This window comes from Poecilia reticulata, chromosome 8 (genome assembly GCF_904066995.2).
Source record: "Poecilia reticulata chromosome 8, P_reticulata-male-v2, whole genome shotgun sequence".
In the NCBI taxonomy this organism is placed as follows: domain Eukaryota; kingdom Metazoa; phylum Chordata; class Actinopteri; order Cyprinodontiformes; family Poeciliidae; genus Poecilia; species Poecilia reticulata.
In genome coordinates this window covers 1,230,798-1,249,357 of record NC_088837.1, presented here as the reverse complement: position 1 = coordinate 1,249,357, position 18,560 = coordinate 1,230,798, and the positions used below count along the sequence as shown (strand labels likewise).

The 18,560-nt window shown below is 40.3% G+C and overlaps 1 long non-coding RNA gene across 1 annotated transcript; it reads left to right on the top strand.

The window, feature by feature from the left end:
• The first annotated feature begins 262 nt into the window (after nucleotides 1–262).
• On the top strand, nucleotides 263–11,316 carry LOC145552420 (uncharacterized). The gene is made up of 4 exons (XR_014088466.1): nucleotides 263–804; nucleotides 2,142–2,174; nucleotides 7,141–7,197; nucleotides 9,906–11,316. It is a non-coding gene; the product is annotated as an uncharacterized LOC145552420 (long non-coding RNA).
• Nucleotides 11,317–18,560: the final 7,244 nt, after the last annotated feature.

Genomic DNA, 18,560 nt, shown 5'->3' with positions numbered 1-18,560 from the left:
TTCATTTGCTCATATGTGTAGCATTCTGCATCCAAAAGCATAAACACTCCTTGGCTCAGTCAGTCAGTCGTCAGATCCTCTGCTACTGTTGCTGCTATTAATATCAGCCTGAGTTTATTATTAAACCTTCATTTCATCATGCTCCTCTCCACCTCATCTCTGCATTCGGGTCTACAACAAACCTCCACCCATGAGACACTATGTGTGCGTGTGCCTGTGTGTGTCTGTGGTGGGTGGGGTCATTGGGGTAGCAGTGCAGCTCTATAATGTCTGTCAGTCTTGGAGTGTGAACATGTTTGAAGGGTAGCAGCAGAAACAGTGAGGGAGAGAGAGAGAGAGAGAGAGAGAGAGAGGGGAAAGGAAGGAGGGGTAGAGGGAGGGAGGAGATAGTAAAGGAGGCCAGAGCAAGAAAGGAGTGGAGGAGGGGTGTCTGGTAGACAGAGAGAAGGAAAAGGGGAGAGAGGAAAGAGAGGGGGGAGGAGAGACAAGCCAAGTGTGCACAGTATTCATTCAAACTGACAGAGCCTGCATGTGTGTGTCTGTGAGTGTGTGTGTCTGTCCTGGTTTGTACTTCCTATTGCTGCTCAGTCTCTCAGCAGACAGCCACCAGTTTAAAGCAGAGGGAGGACGACAGCGGAGCGGAGCACAGGAAAGAAAAGAGAGTGTTAAACGACAAAGGAGGACGAAGAGGAGGAGGAGGATGAAGAGCAGAAGGGACAGAGGAAGACAGGATGGAAGTCCATCAGAGTCAAAAGAAAAATGAGGACAGAGGCGCTGCTTCTCCAGCAGAGGTTGATGCAGAAGGTGAGTCAGCTCTGGTTCTGGTTCTGGTTCTGGAGCTGTGCCTCCGAAGTGTCCTCCAGCATCCTCCCTCTTCACCGGACCTTGGTAGGGAGAGGCCGGTGTGATGTGACAGGGTGTCAGTGAGTGTTTGCCCACACTGAAGGGCGTGCATGATGCAACGCTGAGGAGGAACGCCCAGAGAGACGGGAGGATGGAGCGGAGAACAACAAGGCTAACATGGCAACCACACTGCTGGATTCTCATTCATCATGTCTCATGTTGATTTGCTGTGAATGTCTGTGTGTTGTTTTTTTTTAAAATGCATGCATGTGTGTGTGTGTGTGTGTGTGTGTGTGTGTGTGTGTGTGTGTGTGTGTGTGTGTGTGTGCGTGTGTGTGTGTGTGAGTAGAAAGGCGTGCCGACCCGCATGCTGTGTGAGCTGCATGGCCGACTGCCACAACGCAAGAGAATGACAATTAGATTAGAGTATTGATCCAGTCTGGGGCAGGTATCAGGATGCAGACACACTCACACACCCAGCAGTTAGCCAAAACCAGAGGCGTTACACACATCCACACACACACATATCAAATCCTTGTCACATTTCAAACCAGTGATCAGAAACAGAAGAACTGAGTGGAAATTCCCAGGAAGACTTCAGCAGCTCTTCCTCTTCTCGCTCAAACCTCCAGTTGTGAGAATCAGTGTTTGACAAAACCCCAAAATAAACACGTCTCTGAACACACACGCATACACACACAGCTGAACTCGGCTGAGGTCACACTCTCACTCACACACACATCCCCAGCAGCAGCAGCAGCAGCAGCAGCAGCAGCGAGGGTGCCTCCCTTGAACTCGTTCACCAGTGAGGTCACGGGTTCAAGTCCCTGGTGGGGGGAGGGGCAACGAGTGGGAGAGTGATGGAAGGAGGAAGAGGAGGGGGAATGAGGGGGGGCGCCACTCACTCAGTCTCACACCCTTCCCTGCTCCATTCTGCCTACACCCCTCCCCCTCCTCTTTATCCTTCCTTCTTTCTCTCACACAGCCGTGCTCACATGTAGATGCACCAGATTTGCGTCAGTGCATTACATGCAGCCTGCACATGCTGCTCCATGCGCGGCGTGTGGCATGCCTCTGCGTCCCGATCGGCAGGGTTAGACCTTTATTTGGGCTGCTGCTACCTGAGCCTATCAGCATCTTTATCTCTCAGTGGTCTGTGATGTGGTTCCTCCATGTTTCACCCACCGCTGAGGTTTATGGAAGATCAAAGCTGTCAGGATTGATTCAAGCAGCAACATCAGAAGCTGAAAATAATGTTTGTTTGTTTTTGTGTTTGTTTTTTTCCTCTCCTCCTGAAGCAAGATGTCCAGCCACCTGGTCCAGCAGTTCAGGTCTGTTATTTCTTCATCCCATTTTCATTTTTTAAAAGCATCTCAAATTATTTGGTGTAGAATTAGAACTTCTTAAAAGTTTCTCTTAAAGAGGTAGTGTCATGTAAAAATGTACTTTTTTTTATATTTTTTTTAGCTTTACATCCTGTTATGTTATTGCCTCGTCAAAAACATGTCTGGAGTGCTGATTTGATTCTGTCATGCATGTTTGAAAAATCCTTTAATCTCCATGGCAAACATTCAGATTTGCAAAACATTTGGGGGGACCTAGCCCCGCCTTTAAGGACGAAGCTCCTCCTCAGTGCTGCAGCTTCAAATCTTCAGACTCACAGAACCGGCCCCCTGCCCACTCAGCTTACTGCTGAGTGAGCTTTCTTTAGCACATCTGCTAAGCTCATCATAGGAGCTACTTCTCAGAGCAAGGCTGGTAAGAATCTCTATTAACTCTTTAATTTTGGTAAAGGGTTAATAGAGGAGACATGTTGTGATGACTTCCTGAAGGCGGAGTTTCAGAAAGAGCAGGAGAGACCCAATTTCAAGGAGTTCAATTACAAAGTCAAATTTGTTTTAAGTCATATTTGACTGATACAGCATATATTATATACATTTATGCAGGGGCAGATCTAGAAAAATATTTATGGGGTGGCAAGAGGGTGGCATGGATTTTTTCAGGGTGGCAGCATATGGCAGTGTATATATATATATATATATATATATATATATATATATATATATATATATATATATATATATATATATATATAAAACATCTCATTCTCATGTTTAGCTTACACAGATCTAACATTGGACTTAATTTACTTGATTAACTTGTTGCAAGATAATGTTTTTAACTTGCATTGTTTCAAAATGAGCTTCATGAAGCACTGAGGATTAAATATAATTTCTTAATATAGTATAGTTAATTATTTTTATGTCTTTCATACTCCTGCTAATTGATATGTATTACTGGATTGGACAGCGCCTATTAGTCACTATGATTCACTGAGTTATGTCCAGAAAACCATTTTATCCCAATGCAGGATGAGCAGAAATCTGTCACAAAAATATTCATAGCGCCATCATTTGTTATCAGATATATCTATTAAATATGACTTAAACTAAAGAGGAGAAAATTGATGTTTGATAAATTCAGTAACACTTTATTTGAATGGGTGTGCATAAGACTGACATGACACAATGTTATGACATAAACATGTCATAACATTTGTCATGAACATAAAGAAGTCTTCATGAATGTCTATGACGGTTGTCATGATGTGTCATTCGTTAAATAATGACACTTTTAATGCAAAGTTGCTCTAAAAGTTGCATTGAAAGTGCATTAAAAATGCTAACTTTGCATTAAATTATCATAATTTACAAAATCATGCAAAGTTGGCACTTTTAATGGACTCTTAATGCAACTTTTAGAACAACTTTGCACTAAAAGTGTCATTATTTACTGAATGACACTTCATGACAAGTGTCATAAACTTTCATAAAGACTTCTTCATGTTCATGACAGATGTTACGTGATGTTTATGACGGTGTCATGTCAGTCTTATGCACACCCATTCAAATAAAGTGTTACCATAAATTCTCCGTGAAAAAAATCTATAAACAGTTTTGTTTCTGTTAGTTCTGTCAAGATCCAAGAAGGGGCAAATTTCTCTTACACTGGTCAATAGTTTAATTTTAAATCTGCTGTAGGAGCCGTAGTTTGATTATTAGTTCAGTTTTTGTCGCTTGTTTAACTTTTATGAATTGCGGCTGCAGACAGTGCGCCACAATAAAGATACAATAAAGCTGATAAACAGGTGAAAAAAACACCACTTTTATTCTGCCTTTCCGAGGAAAGGTTAATCTATCTGTGTGTCGACTTTACGCGGACCCGTTGCCATGGCAACCGACAGACAACAGCTCAACGAGCAGAAATTACCGATCAGGGTAATCAACACCAAACAACAAACATTTCCCACACAAAAACGTAGCAAAAACACCAAAACATAACATTGGATCTGTTACATTATGCTGTCAGGCTTAATGTCTATATTGTGATTATTAATAAGTTTTCGCCTGAGCACAGCGGTGGTTGATTAGCTGATTTAAACAGCTGTTTTACTGATGACGTGTGGGCGGGTTGACCTGTTTTAGTGCCAACGGAGCCAAAACACACCGAACTGCACAGCACATGCTAAGGTTATCAAAGTCAGTAGAAGGTTAGCAACAGTAAGGCTAGCATAACTGACCCACTGCTCACTTGTTCAATGTTTTCTTTAAGTTAAAACTTTTTCCTCACCTGTTAAATCTGAAGCCCTTGTTATCTAATTCAAAGGGTTGAATTAACGGCTAAATATTGCGTCCATTTTTCTGATTCTTTGCGTGACTGTCGTATTTTCCTGACCACTCATAATGTTGACTCAATGGACAGCAATGGCGCACGATAAGTCACGTCATGTCCAGTCCAGTAATTTATATCCATCCATATCAATGCTGCTGCCTCGCGCTCTGTGCACTTCCCGCTACTCAGCAGTAGGTGTCAGGTTGCATTGTGTTGCATTCAATGTTGTTGGAAAAGAGAGATTAATGCGCTCAATACCTGATTTCCCATAACTATTTATTGAATTCATAGTCGCCAGCTGGGGTAGCAACAGGGGTGGCAAGGCTCTGTTTTGGGGTGGCACCACCCCATGCCACCCCAGTAGATCCGCCCCTGTATTTATGGTTTGTATATATCTTTACTGATGACATCATGTGCGTGGAAAACACATAATACTGTCCCTTTAAAAGACCCTGTAATTTAAAAATAAGGAACTTTAACAATAATTAGGCACATGTCGCCTTCCTTCCTGTAGTTCAGTAACGCCTCTTGCTCAGTTTAATCTAATCTGGGAAAAAAAAAAATATGAAGAAAAAACATACAAAACCGGCTTTCAGTGTGAAATTAAGCAAACACATTCATATTTACAGCTCCACATGAGCTCCCAGTGACACACACTCACACACACAGCCTCTCTTTCATAGGAAACAAGAGTAGGAAACCTTTGACCTTATCCATTCAGCCAGTCTGGAAAATACAGAGCCTGGAATCGATCAGCACTCCTTCTGACCAGACACTCAGCACCGCCCTACCTCCCACTGTCACCCAGCCCAACCCGCCCCACCCTGCCTCACCCCACCCCACCCCAGCCCGCGTCCAAACACCTCCTCATACTTTAAGCCATGTGGCTCCTCCATCCCCGCTCCATTGACTCTGCAGCACTGACTCTTTGAGTGGGAAGCATGACTGCTTACAAGATTTTACAGATTTGAATGCAAAACATGATTTTTGTTGGAAGCTCACAGTTAAACAAACATTTGTCAGAATTACACTGAGATCATTTTTAGCTTCTCAGAGTTCAGGAAGTTTTCTGGCAGCATCACAGAACAGAATCATGTCATTTATTCTCTGAATGCTGGGCATGTTCTGAATGTCTGTCTTCTATAACACATCAATGCACTGATGATCTTTGAGCTTCATGTCAGGTTATAGTAATCTTCTTGGCGTGAAGATTAAAATGTTTCATTGAGTTAATTGCAGGGTCCATCATTAATTAATAAAAATTGCATTTTATTTATCACCTAAATAATATTACTAATTTGTAATTCTTTGCCTCTAAATGATTAAATACACATTTGATCTGAGCAACAAAACTATTTGCTGTTTTATATATAGACAAGATAGTTTTTTTAATTAAAAAACAATTTTATATTTATATATATTTATACATTAACCTGTTATACAAGTTGTAAGCTGTGTACTTTACACAGCATCAGACAGACAGACAGACAGACAGACAGACAGCCCGACCGACCGACCGACCGACAGACAGACAGACAGACAGACAGACAGACAGACAGACAGACAGACAGACAGACAGACAGATAGATAGATAGATAGATAGATAGATAGATAAAAACTTCAAAATGCAAAATATATTCATAAAAGATTCTCAAAAAAATTATTACATGAAAGCCAGAGAAAAAGGTTTTCAACCAACGTGGAAAAAGTTTATTGTTCTGTTCATCACTGTACACTTCATCCAGAAACTATTCAGTGCTTCACTTTTTCCACATTTCGTTTTGTTCCAGCCTAATTCCAAATTGTCTTAATTTAATCTTTTTCCTCTGAATAAATACACCATGATGACAATGTGAAATTAATATATTTATATTATATTATTTTATTTTATTATTTTTTTGCAAATTCTTTTAAAAAAATAATATTAATAACGTCCAATTAAGTAATTACAGTCTTTGCTTAATACTTTGATGATCTAACTTTGGCAGCAGTTAAAGCCTCTGGTCTTGGAGTATTTTTGGAGCTTGGTCCCTCTCAGCTCCAACACAGAAGAGTAAAATGTTAGCATTTCCTCTTCAGGATGCAATCACGTTTGGAAAAGACCTGGTCATTGGTTTGATTCAGGTGTGGAGAAAGTCTGCAGATCTCGATGAAGCGCTTTGATTTAAGCTGGAGAAACAGCTCAGAGATGATCAGTGGAAGCAACTCAGTTATGATCTTCATGGTGTGAATACTTACAGAAATGTAATTGATCAGTTTTATATTTTTACTACATTTGCAAAAATCTCAAAAACTTTTTTCTACCTTGTTGCAGTCAGACATTTGTGTGTAGAATTTTGAAGAAAGAGATCAATTTAATTACAACTTGGAATAAGGCTGTAACATCAAGTGTGGAAAAAGTGAAGAACTGTGAATCATTTCCCGATGATCTGTAGCTGACAGAAATTTGATCAGAAAAACATCTATTGAATATTGCACAGCAAAAACAAACAGTTTAGATACAAGCAACTTGTTCCCTAGTCATGTCCAGTCCTGCAGTTTTAACATAATTTCTAATTCTTTGTATATGTAATTAGTATATTTTCAGGAAATTTACTGTTGGTGTTTTTTTACTTTGTGCTTCAGCTTCCTCTCTGAGAGGAATCCTGTGCTGTGATCAGCCATCCAAAAGGCCAAGACCAGGTGAGAAATGTTGAGTCATAACCAGTGTTATGGTAATTCACAACGATGTAGTGCAAAACCCAGAACAAACCCTGTGACTGTGATTTCCCCTGCCGTAGAAATGAAACTATTAATAATGATGGGAATACTATAAATGAGTCGGGTCGTAATCAGTTCACATGTACTGCATGTTCAATGTGCCATTCTGAGATGGACCTAAAGTGGCATTATTAGTAAATTCCTATCATACTCTGAGGAGGGATGACGATCCTGTTCTAAGTGAGTACACTGATCTAAACCATCCCATCATATCTCTGATTGGATGTTCAGGGTGGTTGTGATGCTGGAAGGTGAACCTCAGGTCATCTGGAGCCTCAAACAGGTTTCTTCCTCCTGGATTGTCCTGATTTAGCTCCATCCAGCCTCATGTGTGTCTGTTGTCTATTTTGGTGTGATGGGTCCACCGGCTTCCAGATGTTACTGTTCCCCATCTTGGTCTCTTTAAACAATGGCTTCAACTATTCCATAAGAACCAGATTCCTTGGTCTTCATGAAGATGTTCATTAGCTGTGTTTCCATTACAAATTTGCACAAATCTTTGTCTAAATTATGCTAATGTTGAAAAAACACACTTTTGCTGTGTTTCTATTTAATGAGAGATTAAATTAAAATAACAAATAGATAAGTTTGTTTATACAATAAGTTATTAAATGGCAGCGACAGATGTGGCGCTCATCATCTAACAGCCAATCAGAGGAGACACCTACCTGGGAGCAGCTACTTATGTGGCGTTTTATCAAAATTGTGTTCTCTGATTTTCCGGAAGAGTTACGGATTCAACATGTTGGAATGACACACAACGTTTTATGAACTGTGATGATGAAAACAAAAACAAACTGTCATCCTACTACTACTTCCTGTTGTCTTCTTCGTTTCTGCCAGTAGTAACATCCGATTGTTGAACTGTCTTGTGTGATGCATATAAAGTGTTTCCATTACAGTTTTGTATGGTCCATCTATCCTAACAAACTACTTCATCCTGGCACAAAACCTTTCTCTTAAGGTTTTATTGACTCCATTGGCCTTTATTTGAGAGTGGTCAGACAAGATAAAGGGTATGGCAGGAAGGGAAGACCTGTGGCAAAGGTCATGAGGTCAGGACTTGAACCTGCGACAGCTGCATAGAGGACTAAGGCCTCCATTCATGGGTTTTCTTTACCCCTTCACCATTGCAGCACAAAACCTTTTTATCAAAAAATGTTTCTTTGATCAAACGTTTATGTGATGTAATGAGGTGGGGGTTCTTTTGGCCATATCAAAATGAGAGTATTTTGCAAAGCTGCAATAGAAACACTTATTTTTGCATCACACCAGTCACATGATCAATAACTGGATGTTACTACTGGCATAAAAAATGAAGATGACAGGAAGTGATAGGGCGAAGATGATGTGTCAGGCTTTTTAAAGACTTAGCATGTGAGCCGTTTTATTGATGTGTGATTTTAACTGTGTTTCTTATTTAATTGAAACATTGCAATTGCAAAACGTAGCATATATTGTTAGAACCAGATATTTGTGTTTATTTCTATCAATTAGTTAAACTCAGAGATGATTTTTTTAGGTAACCGGATAATCAGGCTGCAAGATTATAAAAAGTGTAAAAAAAGAAGCACCGTGAATACTTTACAAATTCTACATTAACGAACAAAGATTAAGTTTCATGATACCATTTCATGCCAGCTGAATGCAAATATAAATATAAACATTACCGAATGAGATATTTACCAGAAAAGTCCATTTTAATGAATGATCTTATTGTTAAAACCAACTAAACTTTCTGTTCTTAATGAAAACATGGAAGCTTGAACTTTCACAGTGAGAGAAGAAGCGAGGTGGAGCTACTGATTTATTTAATAAGATAATACAGAGCAGCAACATACACAAGAAAAAAACATTTGGAGATTGTATTTTTTGTTAAACATGTCACTGTTCACTCCAGATCCTTAAATCTTAGAATATTGTCAACTATCACCTGACCTCTGACATGCAGTCTGATGAGTTTTTTCATGAGTTTTCTGACCTGCTGCCTGGTATTGATAACACAAAGATGATGTAGGAGAGATGAGCCAGTTTTACAGGGGGATTGAGTTGGTCATGGCTTTCTTTTTTATTTGATGTCAAAATGTTTTTTTGTGGAAATGTCTAACATTTTTATTATTGTCACTTTAATAGATAAAAAAAACAAGTGAGACAGAAGTATTTTCACATCTCACTTGTTTATTTTTATCTAATCAAGGGAAAATAATCCTACAATTATTATATTCTACAATAGCAAAGAAACATTTTTGACATGTCCATATACAAAAAATTATAGTTAAGGATATTGTGTACTCACACACAGGCACACACACACACACGCACACCCCCCCCCCCACACACACACACACCCACACACACACACGCACGCACGCACGCACGCACGCACACACACACACACACACACACACACACACACACACACACACACACACACATACATTATTGTCTTTACCATCATGAAATTAATCATCAACAAAACTGACCAAATAGAAGATTATATAGGCAGGGCACTGTGAATACAGCTAGCTTCTATTCTAGAAATAAATTTCAAGGTAGTTTATATTTCTTGCCCACAAATTCTTCATTCTTCATTGTGTCTTCACCTGCTAAGCTCTTGTGTTCCTCCTCAGGTTCCTCCTGCATGGCTCTCATCATGGCCGTCTCACCCTCACTGTGCCGGGTGACGGCTGATAGTTTGCTGTCAGACTCTCTTGTTCAAGTTGTGGGGAACATTCAACGCTGTCGGTGAGTTTGTAGCTCTGGAAAAAACCATCGACTGTTGAGTGTACCCTAACTCCTGAGTTTCCGTCGGTTTGTGTGCTACATCGCAGCCATCATCTGCAACTCAAGAGCAGGCAGAGGCTGCAACCTTTGCTTCCGAAACACAGGTCCAAGGGCTAAAATTAGGAGTGGCATTCCATGCATGGTATTTGTTGACATAAATAGTTAGAATATTTCTTCATGCTCCTAGCTTCTAGCTCTTTTTTTGAATGTATTTTTGTGTGCTTACGTCTATATTAGTCATTATTGTCCTCAAGTCAGATAAGAGATGATATGAGGTCATTTCTTTCTGTTTTTATGGTCTCTGCTGTTTTTTTATGTTTGTAAAGCCTCCACATTGACCGTTAAGCGTTACGTGGCTGAGGGGTTTAATGTTCTCCACAGTCTCCTGCACTTTGAGCATTCAATGAACATAGCTGTGATTCTGCTTGATGTGTTACCTTTTATTTAAAATTTTGTTTATTTGAATAATTTAGTATTTTTTATTTTTATTTTATTTTACTAATCAATCTGACTACAATGACCTCAATTCAATATATTACTGATAAATTTGGTATAATTCAGTTTAGTTTTATTTTTTCATTCGTCATTTCGTTTCATCGTTCTTTCCAAGACAGAAAGACTCAATTCATATCTGATTGTAGATAACAGAATTGAGTCCAAATCCATTACAGTTTCAGGCCCAGACTTACTTTAGTGTTGTGTTATCAGGTCCAAATTTAAACAGAACACACACACACGCCCGCACACACACACACACGCACGCACGCACGCACGCACACACACACATCATGTGTAAACTCTTACAACTTCAACCTCAACATCTTTATGTGAAATTATTTTATTGCTTCACTTTTCAAATACTTTCTGCTAAGGCAAAGTATGTTTTTTTGTTTCTTTGGTAACAGTTTTTTGGGTGGTTGATGTCTTTTAGTTGGTATTTGTTATTACAAAGGATAACTGGCCATGTTGATGCTGTAGGCTGTAAGTGGTGTCCTGATTTACGCCTGAAGGTAGGTTATATTTTCACTTTGCCTAACAATGCACTAAGCTGTCTGCTACTTTAACAAACCTTTCACACTGCAGGATTCCAGTTCACATTCATCGCTGTCGGTGGGTTAATGATGCCGTCAACTCGCTGGTGGATGAATGTCAACTGTGTCCATGCAAGGCACATATCCCTAATCAAGAGTTTACATGTGCAACATCAAATGATTGTATTTCTAGGCCACTGACTAAATAAAGACTTTGGACTGTTGACTAAGTCGTCATCTTTTTTCTGGAGGGCTTAAACCTGATGGCTTTCTGTTGTTGAACAAATTGAAAATGTCACCAGTGAAGGCATGGAGAAGAAAACAGATTTACTTGTCGCCAAACGTAAGGAAGTTTTTGTTTGGCTGACTGTCTGCTGTCAGTAAATCTTTTACCATTGGAAAACCTGTTTATGTGCCCTCAGTTAGAGCTATGTTTGTCAGGAAAATCCATTTGTGAGTGGAGTAGCAGAGTTAAGTATGTGGGTTGTTTCCAATAAAAACGTCCTAAATACTCTGCCAATGCCAACATGCTTTTCACAGCCTCTCTCTCTCACAAGAAAACTAGGCTTTTCTTTACTGGAAGCAATTTGAGTTCAGAGCGATATTGGGATGGAATTCTACAACCAGTGGCAATTCCATATCTCCTCTGTTTGGGACCAAACTCGACCCAAACTGACACCCAGACAGCTAGGTTTATCAGAAACTAGCTCCAGAACTTTCTGGCATTACGGCTGCAGTCTTGACTTCAACCCCACTCTACAGTTGTAGGATCAGTTTGGGTCATCTCACAGAAACCAACATCCTGGCTGGGGAATGGGATGCCATCCATCCCACAGCAGTAACGAAGAGGAGCTGAAGAAGGATGGAGCTCTGACAGCTGAAGAGAGTCTGTGGAGGAGGACAGCAGTACATTTACACTGAGTAGGGAGGTTTTCCCCAGCGAGTAGTTTGAGCCGTTACGACCTGAACATCTGTCTGTCAATACAGACAATATGGCCAAACAAATCTAAGATAAATGCTTAGGGCTGGATTCAAGGAAATTAGACGATAGTTTATGTTATACCTTGTTTTTGTGCTTATTTTTATAATGTTGTACAGCTAATAAAGTTGTCAGACCAGCAAAGAAAAAATCCTGCTTACAGCTGATGTGTCATTTTTTTTCATTGGCTGTTGGCAACACAAATGCAGTCTGGTGGTAATCAGTTCACTTATACTGCAGTATCTCATCACGCCCAGATTGAGTTCTGAAAATTCAAACACTTTGACTGTAAATGACATCGGATCAGTTCCCTTCTCACACTTGCATACTCTGGTCTTCACCTCCCTTCACACTAAAATATGTTTGTGCTGACTCAACCTGACAATCGCCTCCGCCTAAATCGTGCAAAAATAATCACATGGTGTCTCCAGCTGAAGTCTGAACTGACCAAAGCATATGATTAAGGGTTACGTTCCAGTTCAGCAAACCTGCTGTTTACAATTGTGACAATCTCACAGAAAAAGTCTTTTTTGCAGGCATCATTCCCAAATAACCGGTTAGCACGTACATACAGCCTAACGATCGTTATAAAGACTTTACTGATGACAGCATATTTAGGGTTCATGCTTGATATTCTATAGTGGGAACCCTGAACCCTGTCTTCATCATCCCAGAGTGGACTGGAGGTTTTCTCAGGCATTTGCCTTATGTTCAAGGAGGGTAACTCAACAAGACTGGTCTCATTGTAAGTCTTCCAGAACAGACAGAGAGATACACATTACACTGTAATGGCTCTGCTCTGGGGTCAGGTTTAGGTTCGAGTTACCTCCCGGTAGAGACAGATGGCCTGTACGTCTTCACCTTTGCCCTTCCCCCATGGAAGAGCCTCACAGGCATGTTGCTTTTCTGCAGGACCAATATCCTCACCCAGACAGCAAAGAGGCACAAAATGAGACATTTGAAGGTGAGATGGAGACATAACATTAAACTCTCAGTGGATGTTACATTATGATCATGTGCAGAAGCTGAGAGGGCTAATTACAAACCCAGAAGTAGTAGAATAGAATAGAATAGAATAGAATAGAATAGAATAGAATAGAATAGAATAGAATAGAAATGTCCTTTACAGTCTCCCAGTGCCACACAGTGGATATTCAGCTTTATCTGCAGCAGAGTCTCAGATCAGTGGAAGGTAAAATATAGCAAAGAATAAGAAACTGTACAATAAAGACAATTTTAAGACAAACTTCTGACATAATAACAACAAAATAATACACAATGAAATTATTATATTATTAATATGTTATATTTAAAAAAGGCATTCTCAAACTCCAATGTACAACTAAGTAAGAAAATTTTGAAAATGTGCAAATTAAGCGTGTATATTTCTGCATAAAAAGCAACAAGAGATTGTTAAGAATACGGGAAAACAGTTTAAAAACAGCAGGGATGTGAACTGACTCCACCGTCTGTCCGACTACACCAGAGTCATCAGAGAGCTTCTGAAGGTGGCAGCGTGTGGAGCTGATGGAGAAGTCTGCAGTCTCAGAGGGTGATGAGAAGTGGTGCCAACACAGTTCCCTGTGGGGCGCCAGGTTATGATGTCATCCTCCTGGATGCCAGTCTGGTTGGTGAACTGCACCAGGAGATGGATGAGAACCAAGCTGTCCAGATCTTCATCACATGTGAGGTCAGTGCTGGCAGCACGTAGCTGCTGAGGTCCTGTGGATATTTAACCTTTGGCACCAGAACCACACAGGATGTCTTACACAACTGTGGTACTTTCACCAGCATCAGGCTCAGGTTGAACATGTATCCCATGATGCCTCACAGCCAATCTGAGCAGCACCTCAAGATCCTGGAGCTGATGCCATCCTGACCTGCCGCCTTTCAGTGCTTGAGCCTCACCTGGAGTTGAAAATTATAAAATGGTGGTGGGGGAGGGAGGCTGTGGGATGAATGCTCTGAAGCACAAAAGGGTGGTGGTGGGTTTAGGGAGTGATGGCTTAAAGCTGAGTGGTGAAGTTTGGGATATGACTTCATAGATAGAAATAAATGACAGAATAGGATTAATGTTTCTCAGTCTCTCTGTTACCAAGTTCCATCTCATTTCAAAGTATATAAAAGTCCTTTTTTATTGGACTTTCATTTACAATGGTTCACAAGACCATTCAATACATTTTACTCTTCCCGTCAGACATTAATTATACCTTCAGAGATGAGCATGTGTGTCAATGCTGAAGCAAAAAACAAAACAAAACAAAAAAATCTGTGTGAAGATGCTGGCTAAAGCTGGTCAGAAAGTCCACTGCAAGATAGATGTGACAGTTTTCCCTTTTTATGCCATGCAGTCATCTAAAAATAAACCCTTGTTGTTTTTCTGCTTATGCGTTTAGCTGTGGGTTTTTAGTCTTTTCACTGTTCATAATTTGGCAATAAAGTCAGTTCTTTAACAAGCTTTTGTGGGATTAAATGTAAAATTTGACCAAAGTATAAATAGTTTCAAAGTAGAAAACTGGAATAAAGAGACTATTGACTTAGCTCCTAACATCCCCGAACAAATTCTCTGAATATTACAGCAGGAACAGAGAAAAAGCACAGAACACAAAGAGTGGATAGACCTCTGGTGTTTCGTTGAAGTTATTACATCTGATGGCTTCAAACGGATACGTTCAACCGTTTTTAAACTGAGGTTCTGTTTATGAGTAGTATCTAATTTATGTTACCTGCAGAAGCTACTTCTCTTATAGGGGTGTACTGGAGCAGCAGATGTAGAGAATGTGGAGGTGAAGAACATGTCTTCATACCACGGCTTCATTTCTGTTCTTATCTCCAGACGTTACAGAGAAGACGGTGAACGTTGCATTTAGGAAGGAACAGAAGGCAGACGTGGTGTTTTTTGTTCCTATGTATTATATTAAAAAGCTATTTAATACTGCAGATTAAGATGTTTACAAGTGGGGGGAAGGTTGATTTAAGGCTGTATGCTAAACACAGAAGAATCCATCGGTTTAAGTGTGTTATCTAAATGTTGTCAACAAGTGTTCTTAAATCAAAGCCACACATTTAGACTATATAGCAGAATATTAAGACCAGCCACTCTAATTAATATCCATTTCGTTTTATGCCAGATTGATTAGAAACAGCTTCACTCAGGCCATGTTAAGGTGCATTTTTAGCTAATTTACCTAACTCTGTTACAATGTTTCCAGTAGGAGCTAATGCATGGTTGTAAGCCATGTTGGAGTAAAGGACAGACATAGATGGACTATTTTATGTTCAGACTAATTGTTAGAATTGACTTTGATCTGGTTTTTAAATTTGGAACTACGTGTTCTCTGCTGTTTATGCTACAAATTTGTTGTTCCAAGTTAACTCATTAAACTGAGCAATAGCTGTGCACATTGTGATCCTTGCTGTCATTATTAGCACACAACGGTTTTATTAACAACACAACAGCATTCCTCAGCAGTTTAAGACTAGCTTAGACATTGTTGAGTATTTCACTTTCCTTAAAGCTGCAGTTGGTCCTTTTATAAAAATGTAGACATTTGTTAAAACTGTCACTGTCCTGACAATATAATCTGAGACAGATAATCTGGGAAAACAATCAAGTGTCTCGTCCTCCTTCCTGTAGTCCTACTGCCATCTGCATAAAGACCACTCCTGGTCAGAAACAACCAATTAGATCCAGGAGAAAGGCCTTAGCACTGCCAATCAAGCTTGTGTACTTACTGCTGTATCCCCATACTCAGCATGTACAAGGTCCAGATTGCTGGTTTGCTGCATAAGTGTGGATGACTGTCAGAGTGGATGTGTCTCCTTGCTCTCTGCTCAGGTCAAGATTGAATGTAGACAAATGTGCACTTGACATGTAGTCCACCTGGACATTCGTCCATAAGCAGCACCTGGACGGTTGAGCTTGGTCTCTTAGGATTGTCTCACTGTGGAGAAGTTCTGAGTGACCAGTGTGAATTCACCAGGAAGTCATCCAGGAATTCACAGAACCATAAGTCACAGTGTAACGTCTGTTCTGTTTCAGTTCAATTAAAAAAAGATGAATTGATCCCAAGGGAAATAAAATGTTGTTGTAACTCATACTAATTCAAGCTTCTTCAAAGAAGCTTGGATTAGTAAAATTGTTGTAGCTCAGGAGGCCTCAAGGCCCAGTGTCCTGCTGCCTTTAGATGTTGTATTTTAGACAGCTTTTAGGCAATGTTTAAATGTATTCAATTGGATGCAGGTCTGAGGAACAGATAGGCTGAACATCAATGCCCTCATCATGCAGGAACTGCTGACACACTTCAGCCACCTGCATAAAGAGGAACACAGGGCCCACAGTGGGTCTGAGATCCCGTCCTGATACCTTGTAGAGGTCAGGGCACCTCTGCCCAGCATATAGAGAGCTGTGTGGCCATCCAAAGAAAAGCCTCCCCACACCACGACTGACCCACCACCAAACCAGTCATGCTGGTGTCATGATGTGGTGGAGGTTTGATGTAGGACCCAAATGCAGAAGTACAAAGGCAGCAAGTGAATTTGAAGGTTTAATGAATAAATTGTGAAAAAACAAGCTTACAATGATCAGAGGGAGACAGGGCAGAAAAATAAATCAAAATCCAAATAAAAGAAACCATCCGGGAAACACGTAGAAGACACTGGATAGAACGAGGAAACAACTGGAAGTAACGGAAGGAACCAGCAAGGAGTGACTGAAAGAGAGATGCTTAGGTACTCGGAGGTAGTAATTAAGTAATAAACTTAGTTATTAGTTAGTGAGGGGAGAGAGCAGACTGAGGAGAGAGAGAGAAGATGACACAGGGGGTGAGGGAGAGAACCAGCAAACGAGTCTGAGAAAGAACAACAGTACCTAAGAGACATAACTGAACTGGAGTAGATTGAATGACTACATAATAAACTATAATAACTAAGAAATTACTAAATAAAGAAAAACAGGAACAAGGTCAATCTAATCAAAATGACAAACACAAAACATTGAAGCTAGAGTAACCACAAAAGTGTTGAACTAAAATAAAACAAAAACAAGGCTTATCTAAATAAAAGAAGAACTAAGAAACACAGACAAACCAAACAATCGGGGATCCTAACAGCTGGAGGATGTTACAGGCAGCATAACGTTCTCCACAGTGTCTAAAAAATGTCTCCTCTGTCACATGTGCTCAGTGTGAACCTGCTTTCATCTATGAGGAGAACGGGATGCCAAAGGTGAATCTGCCAAGTTTGGTATCCCCCAGAAAACGCCAATCATCCTGCACGGTGTTGGGCTGTCAGCACAGGCCCTATATATGCACATCAGGTTCTCATGTCACCCTCATGGAGTCTGTTTCTGACAGTTTGAGTAGAAACATGGACATTAGTGGTGTGATGGAAGTCACTTTGTAGGGCCCTGGCAGTGGACTTTCTATTCCTCCTTCATAAAACCAGGTAGAGGTTCTGCTGCTGGGTTGTGACCCTCCTATGGCCCCCTCCATGTCTCCTGGTTCTTAGTCCGTTCTCTGGACACTGTTGAGAGACACAGCAAATCTTCTCGCCACCACTCATACTGATGTTCCATCTTGGATTAGCTGCTCTAGTTGAGCAACTTCAGTGGTCTGTAAAAAATGCCTCACGATGCCTCGATTTGTGACAGCACTGACAAAATGGAAAAAGTGACTAAAAGTTCAACCAGAAAGAACGAGAACAGAGAAACAAGTGTGGTCACCACCTGCAGAATCATTCTTTCATAGGAACTGCCTTGCTTGTTGCCTCTCATTTCCACCTGTTGTGTGTTTCATTTGCACAGCAGCAGGTGAAATTGAATCACAAGAAGTGTTACTTACTGATTTGGAGTTATGGTGCATAACTCCATGTGGGGCATGCTTCAGCAGCATATGTCAACCTGCAGCGAACCAAAGGAGACATATCCAGTTTGTTTACTGCCACTGGCAGTTAGGAAGGAGTGAAACCGAAACAACCTAATGTTTAAGGAAGCTGCATGAAGCTGATACCTCACTCACATGAAAAATAGACATCTTAAATATTATTTTTTAGGTCATACAGAGATAAACCTTCCCTCAGATTTAAGGCAACAGTTAAAAAAAACCCACAAGATTAACTTTTTACATGTCTTGGCCCCTCAGTAGGTCTGCAGGTGGTCCATCCTCTTTCTCTGTCCAGATGAGGGATTCAACAGAACACTGGGAGATGTTCAGAGCTTTGGTAATTTTTTCTGAACCTCAGAAAAAATTACCAAACATCTTTGTTTGGTAATTACCAAACAAATTAATTTGGTAATTATTCTCTCAAGTTCTCTTATAAACCTCTTTTTGCTAATTATACAATGTCTGACAGCAGTTTGTTGCAGTGGATTTACCTCCCCTTCTCTACTAACTACCAGTGGAGAAAGTTTCCAGAACTCCCTACAACCTTAGAAGAATAAGCTGGTATACACAACGTATGGGTGACTGCTGAAAACGTCTCCTTCCCTTACA